Genomic DNA, 18,466 nt, shown 5'->3' on the forward strand with positions numbered 1-18,466 from the left:
AGGGTCGGCAGGCTCTCTCCCAAACTTGTTCTCAGGGTCGGAAAATATTCGAAAAAAAAAAATTTCCTATGAAAAGATAGTTTTTTTCTAAATTTTATAGGCTAAAAAAATTTTTTTACCGTTAATATTTACCGAGGTATGGAGGCGTGAAGTTGAGAGAAATTGACCCACATACGACAAGATTGCCGACTGCCAGTCACCTGGTAATCATTTATTTTGTTTTTTCTACCTTTTTCTATTATTTTTTAATATTTTTTCTTTTCAAGTAACTTTTATGGCCTGTGAGACCAACATGAGGACTATTTTGTAAATATTCACTCTTTCTGTACCACACAGACACTGCACGAACACTGTTGTCATTATATTGTTTACAAAACATGTTTACACAAACGAACAAAATAAAATATTGTTTATTATAATTTTTCTATATTACATGTATATATACATACATACATGGCAGTTTGGAGGGATATGTTGTGTATCTTTATACGTATATGCTTCTAAACTGTTGTATTCGGAGCACCTCTGCAAAAACAGTGATAATATGTGAGTGTGGTGAAAGTGTTGAATGATGAAAGTATTTTCCTTTTGGGGATTTTCTTTCTTTTTTGGGTCACCCTGCCTCGGTGGGAGACGGCCGACTTGTTGAAAAAAAAAATAAAAATATGTATACAGTCACTGGACATGTTCTTAGAAGTTCTGCAGCTTGTGGAAGTCTTTGAAACTCGGTGTCATGCACAATGGTGTTTTATATTCCTCACACATAAAACGAGTGTCTCTGCATTGTTGTGGGCGTTTCTTTTTGTATGTGCACAGACATAACTCCTCTTCTGAGCCTTTTTCTTGAAAGCAGTAACAGGCAGTTTCATTAGGAAGTGATCACCATGCTTCAGACAAGAAGGTAGTTGTTGATAATTTTGTGGGTGGTTTTTTGTTGCAGGTGTCATTCCTTGGTACTTGATTATTATTTGTCTGATGACAGACAAACAAAATTCGCTGTATGGTGGTTTGTTTCTGGTCCTCATCTTATACATATTATAAGCATTGAGCATGGAAATGTCCAGAAGATGGATAAAGAGTTTTATGTACCGCTTATAACTCTTGCGAACACAATCAGCAAACCCAATCTGCATGTCACATTTGTCCACTGAACACATATTGAGGGTGTAGTCAATCACAGCTGCAGGTTTTAGAGTGGGTTCATTGCTCTTTCTATGCTGCCTGCCAATGTCTGCCATTTCATTAGGGTGAACTGATGACAACAGTGTGACATCTCGTTTGTCATGCCACCGAAATGCCATGATGTCATTGGCAGCAAACGCCTGCACCTCACCTCTACGAATGCCAGTGTCGAACCTGGGCATATGTTTACGATTTCCACGCACTGTGCCACACACATCTGTCATGTTCACTTGCAAGAAATCACTGAGTAAGGGGCTTGTGTACCAGTAATCAGTATATAATATATGCCCCTTACCAAAATGTGGTTCCATCATTGTTCTAACCACATCACCAGTGATACCCAGTAACTTCCTGGTATCTCGCAATGTATTACTTCCAGTGTACACAATTATATCCAATACAAGACCACTGTAGCAATCACAAAGCACGATTAACTTTATACCAAAGCATTTCTTCTTGCTTGGTATGTACTGCTTGAACGACAGTCTTCCTTTGAACAGAATCAAAGACTCATCAATAACAAGCTTCCTGAAGGGATAAAAATGCATATTGAATTTCTGTTTCAGATACACAAACACATTCCTAATCTTATATAACCTGTCGTTTCTGTCAGGCCTGGTTTTGTCTGAGAAGTGAAGCATATGAAATAGTAGCACAAATCGATTCACTCCTATTATATCACTGAAACTTGGGATTGCAATCAGACGGCCTGTTGACCAGTATGACTTGACACTGTGCTTATACACATGTGGCATAAGCATTATTGTGGCAAACAAAAGATACATTTCAGCCACAACTGTCTCCTTCCACTGGTGTAGGCATGATTTTGGTGAAAGTATTGTGTTTGCCATGGTGTAATCGAAGTATCTGTTGCTTTCCCTGACAATAATTTCCATCAAAGAATAACTCAAAACATTCCAGTTCAGTGGCATTGTTCTCAAGTGTACAAGATGGCCATATTTCACTTTGATGATGGGAATGGGGAACAAAATTGGCAGCTTCCTGCCAATCCCAGGTGCTGGTGCCTCACGGCTGGCACCACCACCAACAGATGCATGCACATTTTCCATCCCAATTACAACATTATCATCTTCATTTTCACTATCTGTTCCTGTTGTACAGCCACGGGATATACTCCAAGATGTACTCCTTCCCCTTGGAATAGCATATGGTACACTACCAGAGTACAAATACCATTGTATATACTGACACTTCACTGGAGAATATTCTACTTCACTCTCGCTACTGGAACTGTTTTCCAGAGCTTGGAGTTCATATTTGCTATCACTATCATCACCATTGCTCACATCTGAGTCCTGGATATGGGAAAGTACGAGTTTCCTCTTTCGTTCTGGTACAACTGAACGTGAACAATATGGTCCAGCACCAGAGGTGGAAGGTTGAGGGTCATCTGGATTTTTCTCACTATTACCGGTATTATGGTCATTAGTTTCGGTCACAACCTCATCAAAACCTTGAAACTCATCTTCACTGACACTTCCATCTGTATTAGAACTGTCACTGGGGAACAAAGGTGTGACAATTCGCCGAAGAGTGAGGAGTTTCTTACCGCAAGGCATGGTGAGCAAGGTGTACTAAAATGGCACTCCCACAATGCACCACTGGGTCCCTGAATTTTTTCCTACTGCACACACTGACCACGCAGACTCATTCTCTCACATCTAGGCCTACCAGCTGTTTCCTGCTTAATTTGAAGCTGCTAGAATTTACATGTACTAGTACGGCACCAACCCTGAAATGGTTAATGATTTTAATATACCTACATGCCAGCACAGTATGTAATTTTATTTAGGTACAGGTACATATAAGTACAATTATCAGTGTACAGTAGTGCCCCCCTAGATCTGCGGGGATATATGTTATACTGCGAATACCGAATCTGTGGATAGTAGCGAACCCTATACAGTAGACCCTCAGTTAACGTAATTAATCCATTCCAGAGAGCATGTCTTATACCGAATCTGACTTAATCCAAATTAATTTTCCCCATAAGAAATAATGGAAATCCAATTAATCCGTTACAGACACTCAAAAGTATTAAACAAAATAATTTTTTTACATGAAATATACATTTCCCTACACAGAAAACAATGAGACATGCAGAATAAACAATACTAAAATGACATTAACCTTTATTGAAGACTTATTGATGAGTGATGAGATGGGAGGAGGGGAGAGGATGGAGGTGTACTATTGTTTGGAAGGGGAATCCCCTTCCATAGACTTCAAGTACCAAGTCCTTTTCCGGGGTTACTTCCCTTCTTTGTTTTTTAATGCCATTAGAATCAGCTTGAGAGTCACTGCACACCTGTGGCACTAAATATCTGTCCAGAGAGCTCTGTTTCTGGCATCTCTTTAAAATTTCCCTAAAATAGGACACAACATTGTTATTGTAGATGTTGCCAGCATGGCCTGTAACAGCTGTGTCAGGGTGATGTTCATCCATAAATGTTTGCACATAAGAAAGCAGGAACACTGCAGCAGGCCTGTTGGCCCATACTAGGCAGGTCCTTCACAAACCATCCCACTAACAGAATCATATTTACCCAACCCAATTTTCAATGCTTCCCATGCAATAAGCTTAGATAATTCTATTCACTCATGTGCAAGTCCCACTCAAATCAAATCATGTGTGTGGGGAAATACCCTGGCTGGTATGTGGGGAAGTATCCTGGCTGGTGTGTGAGGAAGTACCCTGGCTGGTATGTGGGGAAGTACCCTGGCTGGTGTGTGGTAAAGAACCCTGGCTGGTATGTGGGGAAGTACCCTGGCTGGTGTGTGGGAAAGTACCCTGGCTGGTGTGTGGGAAAGAACCCTGGCTGGTGTGTGGGGAAGTACCCTGGCTGGTGTGTGGGGAAGTACCATGGCTGGTGTCTGGGAAAGAACCCTGGCTGGTATGTGGGGAAGTACCCTGGCTGGTGTGTGGGGAAGTACCCTTGCTGGTGTGTGGGGAAGTACCATGGCTGGTGTGTGGGGGAAGTACACTGGCTAGTATGTGGGGAAGTACCCTGGCTAGTGTGTGGGAAAGAACCCTGGCTGGTATGTGGGGAAGTACCCTGGCTGGCATGTGGGAAAGTACCCTGGCTGGTATGTGGGGAAGTACCCTGGCTGGTGTGTGGGGAAGTACCCTGGCTGGTGTGTGGGGAAGTACCCTGGCTGGTATGTGGGGAAGTACCCTGGCTGGTGTGTGGGGAAGTACCCTGGCTGGTGTGTGGGGGAAGTACACTGGCTGGTATGTGGGGAAGTACCCTGGCTAGTGTGTGGGAAAGAACCCTGGCTGGTATGTGAGGAAGTATCCTGGCTGGTGTGTGGGAAAGTACCCTGGCTGGTATGTGGGGCAGTACCCTGGCTGGTGTGTGGGGAAGTACCCTGGCTGGTATGTGGGGAAGTACCCTGGCTGGTATGTGGGGAAGTACCCTGGCTGGTGTGTGGGAAAGAACCCTGGCTGGTGTGCAGGGGAAGTACACTGGCTGGTATGTGGGGAAGTACCCTGGCTAGTGTGTGGGAAAGAACCCTGGCTGGTATGTGGGGAAGTACCCTGGCTGGCATGTGGGAAAGTTCCCTGGCTGGTATGTGGGGAAGTACCCTGGCTGGTGTGTGGGGAAGTACCCTGGCTGGTGTGTGGGGAAGTACCCTGGCTGGTGTGTGGGGAAGTACCCTGGCTGGTGTGTGGGGAAGTACCCTGGCTGGTGTGTGGGGAAGTACCCTGGCTGGTATGTGGGGAAGTACCCTGGCTGGTGTGTGGGGAGGTACCCTGACTGGTATGTGGGGAGGTACCCTGACTGGTATGTGGGGAAGTACCCTGGCTGGTGTGTGGGGAGGTACCCTGGCTGGTATGTGGGGAAGTACCCTGGCTGGTATGTGGGGAAGTACCCTGGCTGGTGTGTGGGGAGGTACCCTGGCTGGTATGTGGGGAAGTACCCTGGCTGGTGTGTGGGGAGGTACCCTGGCTGGTATGTGGGGAAGTACCCTGGCTGGTGTGTGGGGAGGTACCCTGACTGGTATGTGGGGAGGTACCCTGGCTGGTATGTGGGGAAGTACCCTGACTGGTATGTGGGGAAGTACCCTGACTGGTATGTGGGGAGGTACCCTGGCTGGTGTGTGGGGAAGTACCCTGGCTGGTATGTGGGGAGGTACCCTGGCTGGTATGTGGGGAGGTACCCTGACTGGTATGTGGGGAAGTACCCTGACTGGTATGTGGGGAGGTACCCTGACTGGTATGTGGGGAGGTACCCTGGCTGGTATGTGGGGAGGTACCCTGACTGGTATGTGGGGAGGTACCCTGGCTGGTATGTGGGGAGGTACCCTGGCTGGTATGTGGGGAGGTACCCTGGCTGGTATGTGGGGAGGTACCCTGGCTGGTATGTGGGGAGGTACCCTGACTGGTATGTGGGGAGGTACCCTGACTGGTATGTGGGGAGGTACCCTGGCTGGTGTACCACCATCACCACCGCCCTCTACCATCACTTTCATATCTTTCTAGAAGCTTTTTCTTGAATTCTCTAGTGTTTCTCACTCTCTTTACCAGAGGGCTGGCACTAGAAGCTTTGGGCCCATGGTGGCTTATTTAGCAGTTACAAGCACTAAAAACAATGGAATAATACAAAATGTATCGCATGTACGCATGGAATCGTCCTCACTGGCTTGTAAACAATGGCACACTGGCTGTACATGGAGTGTCCTGGCCGCTCATGCTGTGCGGACACGTTTGGGATGAACGACTTTAACCGAGTTCATTGTCGTTAACCGAGCCAATATTTTGACGCAAAACATTACTTAATCCAGTTATGTCTTAATCCGGGGGGCCACTGTATATATAAGTTGCTTTTCATTTCCATACATACCTATGATGTTGGGTTTGTAGGGATGGAAGCCAGAAGTAATGAGATGGTGTGATAGTGGCCATATGGGTGGGAGTGTTGGTGCCCCTGTGTGGGTGGTAGTGTAGTGTGGATGATGGGTGACTGAGTGGGTGAATGTGTAGCTGTTGTGGGCAATAATTAGGGTGGCTGGTATCTACATGACTTGGAGTGAGGAAATGGTATGGTGATACCGACAAGATGTGGAAAAAGACACTTATGTACAGTTCAGGACATTTATTAAAGGAAACGTTTCGCCACGAGTGGCTTCTTCAGTCCTAATACAGAGAAAACTAAGAAAATATTTATATATATAGTGGCAGGAGTCAGGTGAGGTGACATGTGGGTAGAGGTGGTAGTAGTAGTAGTAGTAGTAATGGAACTAAGGAGGTAAGGCAAGAGAGGGACCTGCTGGCATCAAGTAACACCAGTTCCCAGGATGGGTAATATCCTCTTGCTTAGTAATTTTGAAATACTGTAACTACCGGATTTTTGCTTTATAGTGTTACTGACAGAAATTAGTGCAGCTTCAATGCATTTTCTCCGTCTTAAGTCGTCTTCTTTAATAACTAGTTTAGCTTCATTGAATTTCAAGAGGTGTCCAACATCGTCTCTATGTTGAACACATGCGTTTTTGTGGTCATCATTTCTGCAAGCATTTTTGTTCTGCTATTCTAATGTCCAGAGTTCTGGCTGTTTCCCCTACATATACTTTGTCACACCCGGAAGCCTACCTATAAGAATGATCTACATTTCTTCTCTCACCATGACACAAGAACTAAAAGAGGGGTAATTATTGGTTTCTTTCTGAGAGCCTACAGAATTTCCAGTCCACAGTTCCTCGAAGAAGAATGTACATACATCACCAACTCTTTTAGTTCACTGCACTTTCCCCTACACTTCATATGTGACTGCAGGAAACGTGCGACACGTATCCTCAGCAAGACCAACACCTATCAAATTGAAGAAAAGCCTCCAAGTTACATAGTTTTACTGGTCAGCAACGTTGCCACTAATGTTTCAAAAATGTTTGACAGAAAACTGGCTGAAATATCTACCAGCTCTTCAACTACTATTAGGAACCTGATACATAAACCCAAGCATGATTCTGGCACTAGTGCAGGAATCTACACTATACTATGTGGGGGGGTGTGACAAAGTATATGTAGGGGAAACAGCCAGAACTCTGGACATTAGAATAGCAGAACACAAAAATGCTTGCAGAAATGATGACCGCAAAAACCCATGTGTTCAACATAGAGACGATGTTGGACACCTCATGAAATTCAATGAAGCTAAACTAGTTATTAAAGAAGACGACTTAAGACGGAGAAAATGCATTGAAGCTGCACTAATTTCTGTCAGTAACACTATAAAGCAAAAATCTGGTAGTTACAGTATTTCAAAATTACTAAGCAAGAGGATATTACCCATCCTGGGAACACGTGTTACTTGATGCCAGCAGGTCCCTCTCTTGCCTCACCTCCTTAGTTCCATTACTACTACTACTACCACCTCTACCCACGCGTCACCTCACCTGACTCCTGCCACTATATATATAAATGTTTTCTTAGTTTTCTCTGTATTAGGACTGAAGAAGCCACTCGTGGCGAAACGTTTCCTTTAATAAATGTCCTGAACTGTACATAAGTGTCTTTTTCCACATGACTTGGAGTGTAGAAGGCATATTAGGAGTGTGTGGGCCCTGAAAACATGGGTGGTGAGTGAAAGCATGAGCAAGGTATGAGACCGTGTGGGCTTGAAGCTGTGGGGAAGTGGTGTGGGTGAAAGGTGTGCTTGTCAGTGGCCTAGTGTGGGTGGTGACTGGATGACGGGTGAATGGGTGGGTGATTGTGCACGTGGTGGTAATGAGTGATTAGGTATGTGGGTGGCCTGTTAGGGTGACAGGTCAGGGAAGGTGTGTGGGTGAGGTCATAGGGAATATGTGGCCATGAGAGAATGGTGGTTGTGGGGAAATGGCATAGGAGTGAGCATGTGGGTATGGAGGGGGGAGAATTGTATGGGTGGATTGTGTGGGGGTAGGTTGTTGGTTGGAATGGTGTGGATGAAGGCATGTGGCTGTGGGGGAGTTGTGTGGGTGGAGGTTGCTTGTTGGAATGGTGTGTCTGGTCGTGGGGGAATTATAGGGGCTGAAGGTATGGGTGGGGGAGGCAGGAATGAGGTAGAGGCATGGTTTGGGTGAAGGCATGGGGAATTTATAGTGGAAGGGGGATTGTTGCTGGGTGTACAGTGAGGGTATGGCCACAGGGTGAGGGGGCACTGGATGCATATCAGATGAGTATGAACTGGCTCAACCACTAATGCACTTCTGTTCTCCCTTGGGGAGAAAAGCTCCTCCCACTTTGGAACATACCAAATTGTGATTTAGTATATTAATAATATTAATTATTATTGCATTATTGTTATTACTTGTTATATTATTATATGATTATTGTTATTATATTATGATTACAGGTCGGCCATCACTAATCTGGCAAATCAGTTTTCCGGTTCCATCAGTAATCCAGCACTAATTTCGACTAGCATAATTTCAAATTTCATCATTATACTGACTCAGAAATTGTGCAGATGGTTGTAAATCTACAGCAGCAAGCCAGTGGAGAAGAAAGCAGTGATGAAAATGAGGAAGATGTAGCAGAAAGAGTCTGTTGATAGGTTAATTAAGTGTATTCTAAAAATTAGACACGTGCAACATCTGGGTATCTTTATTGTAGATGTTTCACCAACCAGTGGCTTTATCAATACAAATTCTAGGACATGATTAGAAGACAGTAGAACTATATGCAGAAGATGAGGTAATCAGTCCCTCGGCCTTGAAGTTGGTGTCGAGAGCACCGTGGTAGTGAAGATTCCAGAATCTTCATGAGCACGGTGCTCTCAACACCAACGTCAAGGCCGAGGGGCTGATTACCTCATCTTTTGTATATACGTAGTTCTACTGTCTTCTAATCATGTCCTACAATTTGTAATGATAAAGCCACTGGTTGGTGAAACATCTACAATAAAGATACCCAGATGTTGCAATGTGTCTAATTTTTCAACTTCTTGGTATTGTATACCATTCATGTACAAGTGTATTCTAACGTAACCACTTTGTAATCCGGCAAACTCACTAATCCGGCACACTACAGGTCCCAGTGATGCTGGATTAGTAATGGCCGACCTCTAATATATTTTTATTATATTATGATTATTATTATATTATTATTATTCCGTCTTTAGGAACATCGGAAGAAGTGATTTACACTAAAATGTTGCCAGATTATTGAACTGTCTTTTGGTAACCTTAACTCATTTTTCAAATAGTATATTCATTGATTTTTCATACCCGTCCGCCCGAGCTCGGCTACCTCCTCATTAAATATAAAATATCTTAGCATATTGTGGGTACTCAATGGCTTCTCAGTTCTTTGTTGTTGCTGCGATGATGTGTGACGATGATTCAATGTCTGTGATGATGACATGAAGTGAGGTAATGGTGTAGTCATTGTGACATTGTCTTAGGTGATTGACAAGTGAGGAAGGGATGTAGAGAGGAGTAGAATTGGTGTTAAATAGGTAGAAAATCAGTGTTTTATACTGGGGAAAGATTGAGGTAAGGAAGCAATCATGGTTTTACAATCATGAAGGGAATTTGTAATTTGTAATAACCTTTACCATTCATGATTTATTTTTTTTAAATATCCCTCCCCCTAAAAAATTAAGAATTTTGGGGGGATACGAAATAATGTCATTCAGTTCCTTCTATAGAATTTGTCTCTAGTTTTGTTCATTTCAAGTCAACTACAACATCCTAAGCCTTAACAATTAGGCAATAATTTTACCAAGGTGTTGACATATCAAAAACCATTAATTTTTTTCTCTTCTTATTTTTGGGTAAACTTCATGAAACTTTTAGCATACACTTTGGACCAACTTCTTAACTTAAAATAAAAATATAATTGAAATCAGACTGTTATTTAACCCTTTCAGGGACATGACCCCTGCTCACACACTTGCTCTAAGGGTCGCAAAATTTTCAGTAATTTTTTTTTCTTATTAAATGGTAGATAATCTTTTTTTGAAGGTAATAAAAAAGTATAGTATGAGAAAAGTATAGTGGTACCTACACTCTTATATGGGTGTGAAGCTTGGGTCGTAAATGCTGCAGCGAAGAGATGGTTGGAGGCAGTGGAGATGTCCTGTCTAAGGGCAATGTGTGGTGTAAATATTATGCAGAAAATTTGGAGTGTGGAAATTAGGAGAAGGTGTAGAGTTAACAAAAGTATTAGAGGTGTTGTTGAGGTGGTTTGGTCATTTAGAGAGAATGGATTAAAATAGAATGAAATGGAGAGCGTATAAATCTGTAGGGGAAGGAAGGCAGGGTAGGGGTCGTCTTCAAAAAGGTTGGAGGGAGGGGGTAAAGGAGGTTTTGTGGGCGACAGGCTTGGACTTCCAGCAAGCCTGCATGAACACGTTAGATAGGAGTGAATGGAGACGAATGGTATTTGGGACCTGACGAGCTGTTGGAGTGTGAGCAGGGTAATATTTAGTGAAGGAATTCAGGGAAACTGGTTATTTTTATATAGCTGGACTTGAGTCCTGGAAATGGGAAGTACAATGCCTGTACTTTAAAGGAGGGGTTTGGGATATTGTAGTTTGGAGGGATATGTTGTGTATCTTTATACGTATATGCTTCTAAGCTGTTGTATTCTGAGCACCTCTGCAAAAACAGTGATTATGTATGAGTGAGATGAAAGTGTTGAAAGATGATGTAAGTATTTTATTTTTAGGGATTTTCTTTCTTTTTGGGTCACCCTGCTTCGGTGGGAGACGGCTGACTTGTTAAAAAAAAAAAAAAATACAAAATTTGATGGAAAACCAACAAAATAAGGCTTTTGCAAGTTTTGCTGTGTCAGCAATATTTACACATCAACGATTTCCTCCACTTTGAGTCCAATTTCATGCCAATTACATTGTTCTAGTCTACCAAATTCTTAGCTATTTTGCTAGTATGTCTTCCACATTATTGATTGAGTATAAGAAATTCCCCAATCAACTATGTCAACTACTCAATAAAGTGATCAGACACTGGTAATTTGACCAATTTCACACAAATTTCAAAATATTCCAATTTCATAATAGGCTCCAGAATAATGCAGGCATTCCTAGCACTAAAATAACAATATTGTAATGTATAAATAATGCAAGCGCATTCGTAAACATATATCAGACCTACCAGTTGACGTGTATTGGACATATGTGATTTTTTTTACTCTTGAGCATCGGCAAAAATCGAAAATTTCTGCTGTTTTGAGCTCAATTTTCAGTCCTAAAACCAATCAAAATCATCTAAATTTCTGTAACATATCTTCTGTTTTATCAAATCCCCTCAGAGAAGGTTCCTTGATGCTGGTGAGGGGCTCTTGATCTAGGGAATTGGATCTGTGCTCCAGTTCTCTGAATTAAGCCTAAATATCTTCCACATCTCCCCCACAGGCGCTGTATAATCCTACGGGTTTAGCGCTTCCCCTTGATTATGATAATAATACTATTCTATCAAATGAGACCAAGAAAACAATGAAAACCTTAAAAAACTGCACCACAAAGATGATATTTTAAACCAAAAACATGGTTGCAGTTTTTCCCCCATTATGCAGTACTTGCAGCAGGATTTTTTTATATGGTACACACCACATAGACCCATTCTGTCATATGTAATCCCAAATTTACCACTCACAGCTTATCTGAGTAAGCTGAGCTCATGGCATAGTAGTACTATGTGACTGACACTGGCTTCAAAGCCATAGTACAACCTAACTGACCTCGATACGGTTAAATATTCCTATTAGAATCCAGCTCCCCTCTTAATACAGCATTGGAAAATAAGGAATATCCACTAGGAATTTTTATTGACCTAAGAAAAGCTATTGACACAGTAGACCACGGCATCCTACTCCACAAACTTGACCATTATGGTATAAGAGGCCATGCGCTTGCATATTTCAAATCTTACCTTAATTAACATTAAGATTGACAACACTCTAATTGCCAGGCATAATGAGGGCAAATTCCTAGGCCTATACCTCGACAACAACCTGAACTTCAGCACCCATATCCAACACATAACCAAAAAAGTATCCAAAATGGTTGGGATCCTCTCCAAGATTCGATACTACGTGCCGCAAACTGCCCTTCTCACACTATACCATTCACTTATATATCCATACCTCACCTATGCTATCTGTGCTTGGGGTTCAACTGCAGCAACACACCTAAAGCCAATAATAACCCAACAAAAAGTCGCAGTAAGAATAATCACCTTGCAACACACCCCCCCACTCTTCATAGATCTAAACTTACTCCCTGTTCAGTACATCCACACTTACTACTGTGTAATCTACATCTACAGGACCTTAAATTCCAATATTAACCTTGACCTAAAACGCTTTCTTGATAGTTGTGACAGAACCCACAGGCACAACACCAGACACAAACATCTCTATGACATTCCCCGTGTCCGACTAAACCTTTACAAAAATTCAATGTATGTCAAAGGCCCTAAAATCTGGAATACCCTACCTGAGAACTCTAGAACTGCAGACACATTCATCACCTTCAAAACTACCATCAGAAAACATCTTATCTCCCTGATACACCCTGTCATCTAATTATACGAATACCACCTGGTGGTTCACACTTACACTCGCTCACCCATTTGACCATAAACAGAAATATCAATCTCAATCTCAAAATAATGAATCTTAACTAGTCATAAGTTGGCCTGTGATACTCCAATACTGAAACTATGTATAGTGCGAAAACAAAAGCATTCACATTGCTAAACTCACAAACTAGTATTTAGTCACTTAGCCATAACACCAACCAGGGCCGGATTACCGCATAGGCAAACTAGGCATTTGCCTAGGGCCCCGCGCATTTGGGGGCCCCGCGGTCCAAGGGGTTCAGGGGCTCATCCAAGACTGCGCACGTGGTGCAAGTGCAAAGGGATCCCTACCTAAAAAGTTCAAGTGTTTGGAGAGTAAAATCGATTTTTAAAAATTAATCAAAAAAATAAACAATGAAATAAAATAAAACAAAAATAAACCTAACCATAGATGGCAACACTCAACATGCCTTTGTTTACATCAGAACAGCTGTGTTTTCCTGCTAACGGGTGAGTATGGGAGATTCCTCTCCAATTTTCTGTAGTAATTACACGTTATCTAGACTTGTACTGTGACAAATTAACTGAAGAAATGTAAGACAGCTACATACTTCGTCATTCTTGATTCACTGATTACAGAATTGGTGAAAAGAAAAGAAATCTACCAGAATCTCAATGACAAGTTTGGATTTCTGTTCAAAATTACTACTATGCCAGATGCAGAATTGAGAGAAGCTGCATTAAAGTTGCAACAACACCTTTCAGCAGATGTTCAGGACACATTTGTTGAAGAAATAGTTCATTTTTCTGGGTATATGAATCAGATTAAAGCTCCTGGAGTTTTACCTGGAGAGAGTTCCGGGGGTCAATGCCCCCGCGGCCCGGTCTGTGACCAGGCCGCCTGGTGGATCAGAGCCTGATCAACCAGGCTGTTGCTGCTGGCTGCACGCAAACCAACGTACGAGCCACAGCCCGGCTGGTCAGGAACTGACTTTAGGTGCTTGTCCAGTGCCAGCTTGAAGACTGCCAGGGGTCTGTTGGTAATCCCCCTTATAAGAACATAAGAACGAAGGAACACTGCAGAAGGCCTACTGGCCCATGCGAGGCAGGTCCAAGGCTTATGTATGCTGGGAGGCAGTTGAACAGTTTCGGGCCCCTGACACTTATTGTATGGTCTCTTAACATGCTAGTGACACCCCTACTTTTCATTGGGGGGATGTTGCATCGTCTTCCAAGTCTGCTTTCGTAGTGAGTGATTTTCGTGTGCAAGTTCGGTACTAGTCCCTCTAGGATTTTCCAGGTGTATATAATCATGTAACTCTCCCGCCTGCATTCCAGGGAATACAGGTTCAGGAACCTCAAGCGCTCCCAGTAATTGAGGTGTTTTATCTCCGTTATGCACGCCATGAAGGTTCTCTGTACATTTTCTAGGTCAGCAATTTCACCTGCCTTGAAAGGTGCTGTTAGTGTGCAGCAATATTCCAGCCTAGATAGAACAAGTGACCTGAAAAATGTGCACCCTCAGCTGCTTTGAAACATTTAAGAAATGCAGGTATCTCAGAAACCTTCCCTAATGTTGACATAGTGTATCGCCTTTACCTAACACTTCCAGCTACTAACTGTGAAGGAGAACGTTCATTTTCTGTTTTGGAAAGAGTGAAAAACCAGCTCCGTTCAACAATGAGCCAAGGCAAATTGTGTAACCTAGCCTTGTTGACCATTGAGTCTGATCTAACAAGAAATATTGATTTTCAGAATATAATTGATGATTTTGCCAATATGAAATCCAGAAAAAAGTTTATTTAAGAAGTGCCTTTGAATATAAACAATTCTTTACTTTCTTGAGTCTATATGATTTGATAGTCTTATGCATGATGCAATGATAACAATAATGGTCAGTGATTTATAAAGGGAATAATAGTGCTGTAGTGGTTATGCTGAATATAATAGGTACATGATGTCACTACTTTAATAGCCTAATCTAGTAATACTATGCCTAGATGGGAATTTCCCTAATTCCTAATATCTTGCACCAACTGAGCCCACGGAAGTCACCGAGATTATAAAGTCACTTAAAAATAACTCGGGGAATATGTCTCATGTCCCACCATTACTGTACAAGCGAGCGGCCCATGTCCTTTCGCATGCTATTTCATTACTTTTTAACAAGTCACTAGAGACTAGCACCTTCCCGAAACTACTCAAGATGGCAAGGGTTACACCAATACATAAAGGTGGTGACCCTACACACTTAAACAACTATAGGCCAATATCTAACTTACCATTGCTATCCAAAATCTTTGAGAAACTCGTGCACAGGAGACTGTATTCATTTATAACGGCTCAAAACATACTCAACCCCTGCCAATTTGGATTCAGGAAAAATAAAAGCACTAATGATGCAATCATAAAAATACTAGATCTGCTTTACACAGCATTGGAAAATAAGGAATAACCACTAGGAATTTTTATTGACCTAAGAAAAGCTTTTGACACAGTAGACCATGACATCCTACTCCACAAACTTGATCATTACGGTATAAGAGGCCATGCGCTTGCTTATTTCAAATCTTACATTACTAATAGGTATCAGTATGTCACCATTAAAGACACAGCATCAGCAACACGGCCACTTGATACTGGAGTTCCGCAGGGAAGTGTCCTTGGTCCCCTGCTCTTCCTCATATACATCAATGACCTTCCAAACGTATCCCAACACCTGAAACCCATTCTTTTTGCTGACGACACGACTTATGTCATCTCTCACCCTAATCTTGCCACCCTCAACACCATTGTGAATGAGGAGCTGATCAAAATATCGACTCGGATGACAGCCAATAAACTTACGCTTAACACTGACAAAACCTACTATATTATGTTTGGTAGCAGAGCAGGAGATGCACAAATTAACATTAAGATTGACAACACTCTAATTACCAGAAATAATGGGGGCAAATTCCTAGGCTTATACCTTGACAACAACCTGAATTTCAGCACCCATATCCAGCATATAACCAAAAAAGTATCCAAAACGGTTGGGATCCTCTCCAAGATACGATACTACGTGCCGCAAAATGCCCTTCTCACACTATACCACTCACTTATTTATCCATACCTCACCTATGCTATTTGTGCTTGGGGATCAACTGCAGCAACACACCTAAAGCCAATAATAGCCCAACAAAAAGCTGCAGTAAGAATAATCACTAAATCCCATCCCTGGCAACACACCCCCCCCACTCTTCATAGACCTAAACTTACTCCCTGTTCAGTACATCCACACTTACTACTGTGCAATCTACATCTACACGGCCTTAAACTCTAATATCAACCTTGACCTAAAACGCTTTCTTGATAGTTGTGACAGAACCCACAGGCATAACACCAGACACAAACATCTCTACGACATTCCCCGTGTCCGACTAAACCTTTACAAAAATTCAATGTATGTCAAAGGCCCTAAAATCTGGAATACCCTACCTGAGAACTCTAGAATTGCAGACACATTCATCACCTTCAAAACTACCATTAGAAAACATCTTATCTCCCTGATACACCCCGTCAACTAACTACACGAATACCACCTGGTGGTTCACACTTACACTCACTCACTCATTTGACCATAAACAGAAATATTAATCTCAATCTTAAAATAATGAATCCTGTGATACTCCAATACTGAAACTATGTACTGTGCCAAAACAAAAGCATTCACATTGCTAAACTCACAAACTAGTATTTAGTCACTTAGCCATAATACCAACTTACCTCATAATTTGTAATATTTTACAATTAAGAATAAAACTAAGTCTGTCCGAAATGCCTAGCCATGCTAAGCGTTCTAGTGGTACACTCTGTAATCACTCTTTTACTACATGTAAACCACACAATAACCAAATTTCTGTAAACTCAGCATTGTAATCCTTATAGAGAATAAACTTTGAATTTGAATTTGAATTTGAAAAAATGCATCATTTAACAAGATAGTTATAATGGCTGTTGGTAAATGGTTTTGGTTGTCTTGATGTACTTTCTCTATTAAATTTAATCTAACTAGCCAGAATGTATTTAATTAGACGTTAAACAGGCTCACACCGACCCCCCCCCCCCCCACCCCCAAGCTGGAAGGGGTCGCTTCGCTTACCCGTAACTCAAAGGGGCCCCGCCAATCTGAATAGCCTAGGGCCCGGAGATTTCTTAATCCGGCCCTGATACCAACTTACCTCATAATTTTGTAATATTTTAAACTTAAGATTTAAACTAAGTCTGCCCGAAATGCCTAGCCATGCTAGGTGTTCTAGTGGTACACTCTGTAATTATTATTTTACTACATGTAAACCACACAATAACCAAATTCTGTAAACTCAGCATTGTAATCCTTATAGAGAATAAACTTTGAATTGAATTGAATTGAATATTTTCTGGCCACCTTGAACCATGGATAACTGAACCCGCAGATACGAGGGTCCTACTATATATATAAAATATGCAATAACTTTTAAACTCTTGAGATTTTGGAGAGTTTCCAGACATAATCGAGAGACGAGGAGCTCACAGAGAATGTTAACAAAAAAGAGAAGCAAGCGGACACTTACAGTGAATCAGGAGCCATATAAACAATTTTTTTTTTGTATAATTTGAATGTCCTCATAAACAAATCACCATGAAGTGAAATTCCATAAAGTGGGGCCCTCCTGTATGTACTGTATATTCCAGCATTTCCCTATGTTTGAAGGGCTAAAACACATCTAATGTCGTAAGACACTGAGGTACAGAGTATTAAACAAAAAAAATAATTAAAAAAATCTTCATGTGTTGGTGCCAATAAATTGTAAAATGTAAAATTTACTGGTGCTTCTACTTTGCTGTTTCCCTCAAGAAAGGCTCCTTGACATTGATGAGGGGCTCATGATCTAGGGAATTGGATCTGTGTTCCATTTCCTTGAAGTAAGCCTGAATACCTTCCACATCCCCCCACAGGCGCTGCTTAATCCTATGGGTTTAGCGCTTTCCCTTGATTATAATAATACTGCCTCTCCTCACTAATGTGAGGTTACGTGAAGCATCCAAGACATCCATCGAAGAAACAGAAAGCTGAGAAACTTGACTGCATCTTGTTCAGGGGTAAAGAAACCATACTGAAAAAAACAGAGAACATCTAGTAAAAGTAATGAGTAGTAGCCCAGTGGGAAACACAGTCGATAGCATTCTGAAGAAAGACTGCAACTAGGTAGCGGTCAGGACCTGCACAAGCTGTAGCAAAATCATCCACATAAAGTAACAACCAAATATTAGATGAGAGATTAGAATACAACCTTGAGGGACACCTTCAGCCTGGGCATAGTCAAAGGAAACATATTATTAACCTGGGCACAAAATCATGTTTCAGACAAAAAAAAAAATTTTAAGGAAAACTGTCAGACTACTCCGAAGGGCTAAGTAATGAGCTTGGGCCAAGATGTTATATCTCCAGATAGAGTCATACAGACTGCAATAACTAAGTGTTTACTACCTGGAGTATACCTGGAGAGGTATGGAAAATTAAATTTACCTGGATGTACCTCATTAGATACGTACCAGTAAATGGTATCAAAAATAATTATTCTTTATCAAAGTTACAGAGACATGTAGGAATTTTAGGACACCTAGGTCGCAAAAAATGTCCCCCTTCGATACCTACTATAATCTCTATCAACACAAGTCGCTCTGGACCTATATTAATTTCAACTAAAATATA

The 18,466-nt window shown here is 41.7% G+C and overlaps 1 protein-coding gene across 1 annotated transcript in view; it reads left to right on the plus strand.

Annotated features, from left to right (window-relative positions):
- LOC128700116 (zinc finger protein 84-like) overlaps positions 1-10,032 on the plus strand; it is a 101,359-nt gene extending 91,327 nt beyond the window's left edge. The window contains exon 3 of the transcript XR_011394093.1: positions 8,538-10,032. The gene's annotated coding sequence lies outside the window, so the exon portion shown is untranslated. The remainder of the gene's footprint in view (positions 1-8,537) is intronic.
- Positions 10,033-18,466: the final 8,434 nt, after the last annotated feature.

Source organism: Cherax quadricarinatus, chromosome 74 (genome assembly GCF_038502225.1).
Source record: "Cherax quadricarinatus isolate ZL_2023a chromosome 74, ASM3850222v1, whole genome shotgun sequence".
Lineage (NCBI taxonomy): Eukaryota > Metazoa > Arthropoda > Malacostraca > Decapoda > Parastacidae > Cherax > Cherax quadricarinatus.